The sequence below is a fragment of the Myodes glareolus genome, chromosome 23, assembly GCF_982192425.1.
Source record: "Myodes glareolus chromosome 23, mMyoGla1.1, whole genome shotgun sequence".
In the NCBI taxonomy this organism is placed as follows: Eukaryota; Metazoa; Chordata; class Mammalia; order Rodentia; family Cricetidae; genus Myodes; species Myodes glareolus.
The window spans coordinates 5,708,701-5,718,531 of record NC_142048.1 but is presented as its reverse complement, the minus strand read 5'-3'; the positions used below and the strand labels follow the sequence as shown (position 1 = coordinate 5,718,531).

Sequence of the window (9,831 nt, the reverse complement as noted above, 5' to 3'; positions counted from 1 at the left end):
AGACCTAAGTGTCCAGAGTGCATGTAGTATGTGCTGCCTTACAGGCATGAGCCAACCCACTATATTACATGCATCATGAATTTGGGTTAGAACCATGAGTCCCCACAAATACATGAACCATGAAAGCTGTTTTATAGCCTTGAGTCCCCAAAAATATCTTTACCATGAATGTTGGGTAACAGCCTAGAGCCTCCCAAAGTGCATGCACCATTAGTGTCAGATTACAACCATAAGCACACCATACTACATTTTCTGTGAATACTGCGTTATAACCATGAGCTTCCCACAATGCAAGTTCAATGAGTTCTGGGTTATTTACTTCAGCCTTCCACAGTACATACACCATGAGAACTGATATTCGGACGTCAGCCTCCCAAAATGCATGACTCACGAGTCATTTGTTACAGACTAGTGATTATTTTTTTTTCTGTGTGACGTAAGGCACAAACAGCAGCCTGTTTACTTTATTCAAATAAATTCTTTTCTATGTGAAACTGAATAGGACTAAAGAATAGAGGAAAGCCCGTATATTAAACTATTAAATAGATCCTCTGAGTTCAGAGTCCAAGTCTAGAAGAGGAACCGATCATGGGTCTTGTCCCAGGAAATGAGGCCACCAAAGGAGCCTGTTCATTAGGGAAGATAGCAAATTCAATTCTTTATATATAAAAACAAGTTCTCAAGGAGAAAAAAAATGGAAGATGCCTAAGTTTCTGAAGCTGAAGTACTCTCCTCCTCAATGTTTATCCTGAAGCATCTGAAGGCAGAGGTTCCAAGTCCATTTCCACAGAGAGGAATGTTCCACCTCTGTGAACCAGGGCAAGACTGAGGGGAAGCACTTAGCTCAGGTTAGTCTCACTTCTGTGTCCATATGATGGCAACTCAGACTTCTGAGCCCTGCAGAGATTGGAAATCACAAACTTCCCAGGTGTGAGGAGGTACTGTTCTGGTTCACCTGAAAATATCCTTTCAGATTTGCAGGTGTTCTATAGTCTCCTTTCAAGACCTGATGTGTGTGGTTGATGACAATCGGGTCATGATTCCCATAATTAGGTGGCTTTGCAAATGGGTCATATCCAAGCTGAGTCAGCATGAGGGCAATCTAGACCATATTCCTCACCATGTCCCCAGGGATGTGGCAGGTCCACTTGGAGAGTGCTTCCAAGTTCACGTGTTTGATTACTTGGTCTGTGGATCACTAGATCTGGGGCAAGGAGATGCCCCTGAGCTTGCCAATGAGGTCCTCATGGTAAATTACTGTGCCACTTTAGACGATGCCTTGGAAGTCCATGATGCACTTGAGTGAGTGCAGGGGAGCGGTGCAGTACCAACTGCTCATAATACACAGGCAGGCATTTGACCCTGCCCACCTCCATGCACTGTGCATATATCACCTTGATGGCCTTGTTCCACTTCATAAAATAGTCTCGGCAGCTGCTGAGGTCAAAACCTGAGATGTGATCAAAAGCTTGTTGTAACATGAGGGCCTGCTTGTTGGGGTTTTTGTCCTGTCCAGTCCCCACAGTCATTATGTCCCAAAGAAAATCACTCAGAGTTCTACATTAGATATAAATTGATTGGCCCATTAGCTCAGGCTTTGCATTAGCTCTTATAACTTATATTAACCCATTATTCTTATCTTTGCTAGCCACATGGCTTGGTACCTTTTTAAGTGGGACAGGTCACATCCTGCTTCTTTGGTGTCTGGACAGGACTGTGAAGGAAGCTTTCTCCTTCCTGAAATACTCCTGTTCTCATTGCATTGCCTCTACTTCTTGTCTAGTTGTCCCGCCTATACTTCCTGTCTAGCCACTGGCCAATCGACATTTATTAAAACACAATTGACAGAATACAATTGTCCCGCACCATTTCCCCCTCTTTTTTTTTAAGCAACAAGAACATCCATAGTCCATTTTTTGGAATGTGGGCATAGTTTTCTAGAATACTTCTTGCTGGTTGGAGGCACTGATAGTCTCACGGGTACCTAAAGAAAATTTAGAATTATGATCAAGTCCTGACTGGAGTATCCCATGAGTCTTTATCATCTCAGGAAACAGTCTTGAACATGTTCTGGATGTAGAACTCAGACATCCGGGCCATCTCTTCCTACCAGAGATTTCTCAGGTGGTCTTCCTTGATCAAACCTTATTATTCTTAACTCAGAATGAATCCATAGCCTCTCATTTCCTGTGGAAACAAAAGCAAAATCTCTTCTCCAAAGTAACATACCTTTTGACTTCAATTTTGAAGTCAAAGTATTTTTAAAACAACTATCTTGGATTAATTTAGCAGCATTTATAAACAAATATCTTTTAACAGCTGTTGCTTCTTCCTCAACATTTAAACAATTCAAAGAGAGCATAATAACATACAGTATCAAGATTATCTGAGTGTTTTCCATTTTTATGTGGTTTTATTTTAAACTCTATTTCTTTTATTTTTAATTTTTGGCTTTTTGAGACAGGGTTTCTGTGTATCTTTGACTGTACTGGATACAGAACTCACAGAGATCCACCTGCCTCTGCCTCCCAAGTGCTGGGATTCAAAGATGTGTTCTACCACACATTGAACTCACAGAGGTCTGCCTGCCTCTGTCCACAAAATGTTAGGATTAAAGGTCTGTACCACCACACCCAACTACTCTCTTTCTTTCTTTTTTATTTTAAGGACTTTAACCTTTAGCCTGCATATATTTTTAACACACAGTAAAACAATTCATCTTTGAATATCTCTTTACTGTATATCTCTCTCTTTTTCTGACCACACAAGTCTTTAATTTGCTAAGCAATATGGATAGGATTAAAACCGTGGCTTTGATGGCTGGATCCAGCCCATTTCTTAGATTTCTGAGATTTCAGCCTCATGGCAGAGGTATTGGCTGTAGCCACGTTTATTGCCACAACTCTATGGCATTTTAAGGCCCTTGCAAGCAAGCAAGCAAGCAAGCTGCAACAGTGTGTCCACAAACCACACTCAAATGCTCTGTAGTCATACCTTCTGCCTCAAAGAGTCAGAGTTTGTACTGGCAGGATGGCCTAGAAAGCCAACATTTTAAAACGGCATAGCTTTTTTTTTCTGCTATCACTGAAAAACAAAAAGCACGCAGTCAGCTTTTAGCAACACCATTTAAGTGTTTTGTGGCGTGGTTTTACAGCTAAAGCTGAAGCCTCTCTTAAATGAGTGCACTTGCCTCTAACAAGCAGAGCAGATTTGAGAAATTGCTGCTACCAAGAAGCCATGTTTTACTCTACTCTTTTCTGTCTAGAATTACTTCCCAAGCTCTCTCAGGTTTTTTGTGGATACAGTTGTCCATGTGGGTGCCATTCTGTTGTCAGGGTTTCTGTCTGCCTGGTTCTCCTGCCATTTAGTCCCAGAGAAAATCACACAGAGGTCTCCATAAGTTATAAACTGCTTGGCCCATTAGCTCAGGCTTCCTGTTAACTCTTATGACTTATATTAACCCATTATTCTTCTCTATGCTAGCCACATGGCTCAGATCACTGACTATTCTTCCAGAGGTCCTGAGTTCAATTCCCAGCAACCACATGGTAGCTCACAACTATCTGTAATGAGACCTTGTGAGCAATCCTGAAGGTCATGGAGGCACAGCCATCATGTACCATTAGCAGAAATTTGGAGTTGGGAAACAGGCATGCCAGCTAGATGGAGGACTTGAGTGTAAAGACATCCTTGTTACACAGCACACATACTGGCTCACCATGCTTGGCAATCACCTCCAGGATTAAGGCCTGCATGGCAGTGTCCAGCACCTCATCCGTCACACCTGCCTCGTCCAGCTACAGTTCCTCTCAGCCAGACTTTGACCAGGCCTGCTGCCTGACTAGCTCCTGAGGGATGATGTGTGTCTCCTCCCACAGCACACCTCAGAGCGCCCATCTAACTTGGCACACACCCACAAAGATGAACGGCATGGCCTTGCCATAGTGGTACTCCAACTGGTTGGCACCAAGCATCACCAGTTCCTCCTGCACCAACTGTGTCCTCTCCAGGTTCCGCACACCCAGGAGCAACACCCAGCACTCCAACACTTGCTGCCCAAGCTGCAGGACCAGTGCATAGCCAGCAGCCAGCGGTCATCAACACCATATGCAGGAACAGGCATATGCCCAGCCAGGGGCACAGGTCCAGGCAGGGGGCCCGCCTCATTGACAGGTCAGCAGGCCCACCTGGTGTGCATCTCCCCTGGGCACCCTCATTTCCAAGCACCAGTCTTCGAGCCTGCTGAGCACGTGCCCAAATCTGCACTGCTGCAGACTCCAGATTCCTGCCAGCCACCAGGGAGGTGCTACAAGAGGCCTGGGCTAGTGATTCTTGCAGTACATGCACTATGATTTCCAGGTTACAGGTATGTCTTCCAAAATACATGCACTGTGAGTGTAGATTTACAGGCATGAGGCTCCTAGACTACATGTATTATGAGTACTGGGATACCAATGTCAGCCACCCACAGTCCATACACTATGAGGGTTGGGTCACAGGACTGAGACCACCATAGCAAATGTATGATGAAGCATATAGCAGCCTTATAGGAATGAGATCCCATAGTACATGCTCCATGAGTGCTTCTTTATTGGTATGATCCTCCCTTAGTAAATGTGCCATGAGAGCTGGTCTATAAGCACGAACTCCCCACGGTATGTAACATAAGTGCTAGGATTTCACATTTCAGCCTCCCAAAGTGCATGTATGATGATGTAGTATACAGATATCACTCTCCCATAATATATGCATAATAAGTAATGAGTTACAGGCTAGATCCTCTCAGACTACCTGTACTATGAGTTCTGGGTTATAAGTTTGAATCTTCTACAGTGTATGCACTGTGAGTATTGAGGTAAATGAGATATTGTGCATATCTCCATGAAATTTCACCATGAGTGCTGGGTTACAGCCCAAGTCTTCTACAGTACATGTATCATGAGTACCATACTGTAGGCCTGAGACTCCTAGAATGCATACAGAGCGAGTGCTGAGTTACAGGCATGAACTCACAATGTACATGTACCATGAATGCTTCATTATAGGAATAAACCCCCATGAACTGTGATTGCTTGATTATAGGTATGAGCAATTTACAGTAAATGCACTCTGAATGTATAAGCTTCCCATGGTATATGCACCATGAGTTCAAGGAATATAGGTGTCTGCCTGCCATATTATTTACATGATGAGTGTTGGGTTAAAGCCAACCCAACATAACAAAGGCACCATAAATTCTGGGTTATAAACATGAGCCTCCCATGGTCCATGCATTGTAATTGCTTGCTTACTGCTTTGAGTCTCACACAATACATTCAGAATGAGTGTTACATTTTAGGCATGAGGGTCCCACAGTATACACACTATCAGTGCTTGGCTCTTGCTATGATTATCCAAACCACATTATCTAAACCAAGCATGGTAGGATACAGGTATGAGTCTTCCACATGCACATGAGTCCTGAGTTATAGGTGGACATCATAAGAACACATGTACCATGTACCATGAGTCCCATATTACAAACATGCATCATTAATGCTCAGATACAGCTGAGAGCCTTTCAGTAGTGTGTACCTAGTGGTGCACCTTGAGTGTTGGGTAACAGGACCAAGCCTCCCAAAGTTCATTAACTATGAAGTTATAGACATGAGCCTCCAATCATTATATGCTTGAGGAATGTTGTGTTCTAATGGTCCCCTCTGGGAAGAGGGTGAGAAGACATGGCATCAATGGCATAGACTCTGGAAGTCAGGTAAAAGACAAACAGCACACTCACTTATTCAGCAATGGGAAGAGCCTTATATACCCTCCTCCCAGCACCCAGAGTGTGTTCCAATCTATTGACATCATGTGGTTGGCTAGGAATGATCAGGACTTCTGGCAGTATCTGTTGCTAGGCTCTTAGGCATACTCTAGGTTGGGTCATCTCTCAGTGTTGTAGGCCTTATCTTCCTACTTATCCACAATTTTTTTATTTATTACATGGGCACTCAGCAGGAGCCAGAGTTCTTTGCTCCGGCCTTGTTGACCCTGCATCAGGAGGGCTCCATGGCTCAACTGTGCCTGTCTTAGGATGGCCTATCAAACAAGCTCTTACCCACCATTGACTATTAGCCCTCCAAGAGTGTTCATTCCTGGAGAGCTGCCAGGATGGGAGCACTAGGTGGTAGCCTTTTGAATTTCAGATAACCAGGCATGCCTAACCTCCTGCAGAGGTCTGCAAGAGAGATGCCTAAGAGCCATTAACACCCAAAGAGCTGCCTCAGTTGCTGCCCACTGTTGTCAAATATGTTACAGGAGACATTTTAAAAGAATAAGGATTAACAATACCACCCCACCAATTAAGGCATATGTGAGCATCCAGAAGGGATCAAATGGAATTTTTATATTTTGCCAAACTTTTCTCAAAAAATTGAAGATTAAAGGCTATAACCTCTGTCATTTTCTGATCTAACTAAAAAAATTTCATGTGTTAACTGTAATGAATAATATAGATATTTAGTTGATCATGGGCTCTTGGCCAGCTCCTGGTGTGCTGAACTTATATTCCTCATCTCAAAAGGCATCATACAAAATAAGGGAAAACTAGAGTCAAAACTGAGTCCCATCAAGGAATTTAAAGTGCCATTTTCTTCCTCTTATAATAAATCAATTTGTTTGAGGGGACAATGAGAGCCAAAAGGGGGAGTATGTACATTACCTATCCTGGGTTATTCTGTCCTTGATGGAAATAGGTGGATCTATGGTTGGATGCACATCTCTTGCTGGTACCCATGTTGGTATCATAGCAGTCTGAGGAAAAACATAAGCATACCCTTGCCCACAGGTTAGCAGGGGCCTGGTGGCTGCCATTGGAAGGAGATGGGATCTCTCCATCTCAACAGGGGCATGAGTGTCTTCCTTGGCAGAGACACCCAGTGCTTGTAGGCCAGACTGAGCTCCTTGTCATCAAAACTGAGAAAGTTCATATGGAAAGGATGTTTGTTAAGGCTAAATGAGGATCTCTTTTAGCCTCTGGTGAGATAGTCCTGGCTAACAAAAGATCCTTAAGAACTTTGTTGGTTCTCTCCACAATGGCTTGTCCCTGCAGACTGTAGGAGATGTCAGTGTTATGGGAAATCTTCCAGGATCCCAGAAAGTCACTGAATTATTAAGAAGGATTGTCAACCTTAAGCGTCCAAAGTACCCCCATAACTGCCATGGCCAACTTAAGGGCCTTGACAACATTGACAGCTTTCTCCCCAGGAAGGGTGAGGTCATAAACAAAGGAGGAACGTATTAAGATTGGCAAATGGGGCATAGTGCATAACATCCATTTGCCATACGACATTAGGCAAGAAGCCCTGGGGATTAAACCCTGTGCATTGAAGCAGTCCTAAGGGAGCAGGAAGGGCACAAGTGACACATGCCCAGGACAAATGCTCACATTGCAAAACTGGTAATTTTGGAAGAAGTCTATACAAATTCTGTGACTATAAGTGGAACTGCTGGTGAAGAGCCCTGGAGATCCATATTGACTGTTAATATGATGGTGTCTGTGACCTCATTTCCTTGAGTCAATATTCCAGGTAATTTGGAGTGAGATATAATACACAATAGGTACCAGGCCTCAATCCTCTGATTTAAGATATGAGAAACATAGCACTGAAAATGGGGGTCAATGAGTTTTTGATTCGAGAAAAGCCAGCCCACAAACTGCTTGTACAGCGTACTGACTATCAGAAAAAAATGTTAATGGGCTTGGTCTGTCATTCTACTAGAACAATTGTCACATAATTGTTGTAATTCTGAGAATGAGTACAATTCCTTCATTTCCAATTTGTAGAAAAGGGGCCAAACCCTAGAAAAGTCTAAAGAGGCAAAGGGGGTAGGTACCATTTGAACCTTATCTGTCACTACCATCAGATATAATGACATGAGATCTTTTAACACCTTTTCAGTCGTCCTTTGCAGATAGACTGCATCCCAATGTGCCAAAAGGAGATCATCTATGTAATGGATTAAGAGGATGCCCATGGAAATATTCACCAAGGTCTGAGAAATATATAACTGGCAGATGTGGGAATATGCTTCATTCCATGTGGGGAAATAGTACATTGATTTCTTTTGGCTGGCTTATACATATTAGGTTCCCATACTGTAAAGGCAATGTAGTCTTGATCCTGTGGTACTAGGGGATTTGAAACAAAGCAATCTTTACTATCCAAAACTGAAATATAGTAAGATGGAGGAATAGAACTAGGGTGGGGGTGGCCTGGTTGTGTATACCCCATTTTTTCCATTTGATCATTAATTGAATTAAGATTCTGCAGGAGGTAGTAGCATCCTGATCTCTTGGGAATAACAAATATAGGGGTATTATGTTTACTTGTGGCTGGCTCTATGCACACCATCTTTAGTTGTTCTGCAACTAATTTCTTTAGGATTGACAGCTTAGGTTCAATTATAGGCCACTGTTCCACCCAGGCATCTTGATTCAAGAGCCATGTCAGTGGGCTAGGAGGCTTGACCATGGTAGATTTCTGAGGGACAGTAGCCCTGAAAATTGGGGGTGTGACTCATGTGTAGGATCATGATTTGACAAACCTGTCTTGTCAAAGACAAGGTCATTAAAGAAACTCTATCATCAGTAGTTAGGACAGCACTCATATCCGCCTGGATGTCTCTACCCCAGAGCTTTCTTGGTACTGTAGAAACAGTAGGGTAAATGACTCCCTTGCTGCCATCAAGGTCTTTCCAATGGACCAGATGGGCAAGAAGTTTTGAATCTTGTTGGCCTCCTACTTCACTGATGGGAAGGTCAAGTCTAAATTTCCAATAGGGGAAGTTAAGAACCCTTATTTCTGTTAATATGGTGACGTCCACACCTGTTCACCAAGCCTCTAACAGCTTGTCCATCAAGATATATGGTCAGCATTGGGGAATATGGAAAATCAGGCTGTAGCCAATAGATTGTTTTGGATTACCAGAGTCTCCTCTTACTGGAGCAATCTGCCTGGAATTTAAAGAGAATGGTATTCCAGCAAGCTTTGATCTGCAATCCTTTGTCCAATGAAATTCACTGCCTGTGGACTTAAGAACACAGCTGAGTGCTGCATGGTGATTTGGGGTTTTTGTTTCTACAGACAAAAGAGTTAGATATGAAAAATAAAGACAGATTTAGACAAAAGGGCCTTTAAATGGGTTGCGGCATGTTTTGATAATGTACATACGTTGAGAGAGAGAAGAGAAAGAATAAATACAGTTTAGATTAAAAATAGAGATTTACATCACAAGACCAAGACCATTTTGCCTTTACAGTATGGGAACTTAATATGCACAAGCCAGTTAAAAGATATCAATGAAAATTAAATAAAGTCCTTAAAAAAGAGTAAAGTAATATAAAGAAAACGAGTCACCTGAGGATGGAAAATATACACAGTCTGGATTATGTGTATTGCGTTTTGTTTTGTTTTGTTTTGTTTTGACTGTTAATGAACTAATTGCTGAGAGACATTTAATTATATAAGCTGCTAAATTAGATGTTACATTGGAAAAGACATTCTGCTTTTATTTCTACAGAAAATGAGAGGTTATGTATCATTTCAATTTAAGAAAACCAAATATGATCAAGGAAGACCCCCCTGAAAATCCTGACTACAGACATGAGAAAATAAACCTAAAGTAACTACAGGATGCATGATGCATACTTAAACAAAAATTTATCTTTGGCTGACTTGTGTACAGTGCACAGTTTATGTTTATATTTATATTAATACAGATGTATATGTGTGTATGTGTGTGTGTTACCTTTAAAAGTTTATATATTTTCAAAACAAGGGGACCAGACAG

At 42.2% G+C, this 9,831-nt stretch overlaps 1 pseudogene; it reads right to left on the bottom strand.

Annotated features, from left to right (window-relative positions):
• Positions 1 to 913: 913 nt before the first annotated feature.
• LOC125405960 (protein-tyrosine sulfotransferase 2 pseudogene) lies at positions 914 to 4,167 on the bottom strand (annotated as a pseudogene).
• Between the last annotated feature and the right edge of the window lie 5,664 nt (positions 4,168 to 9,831).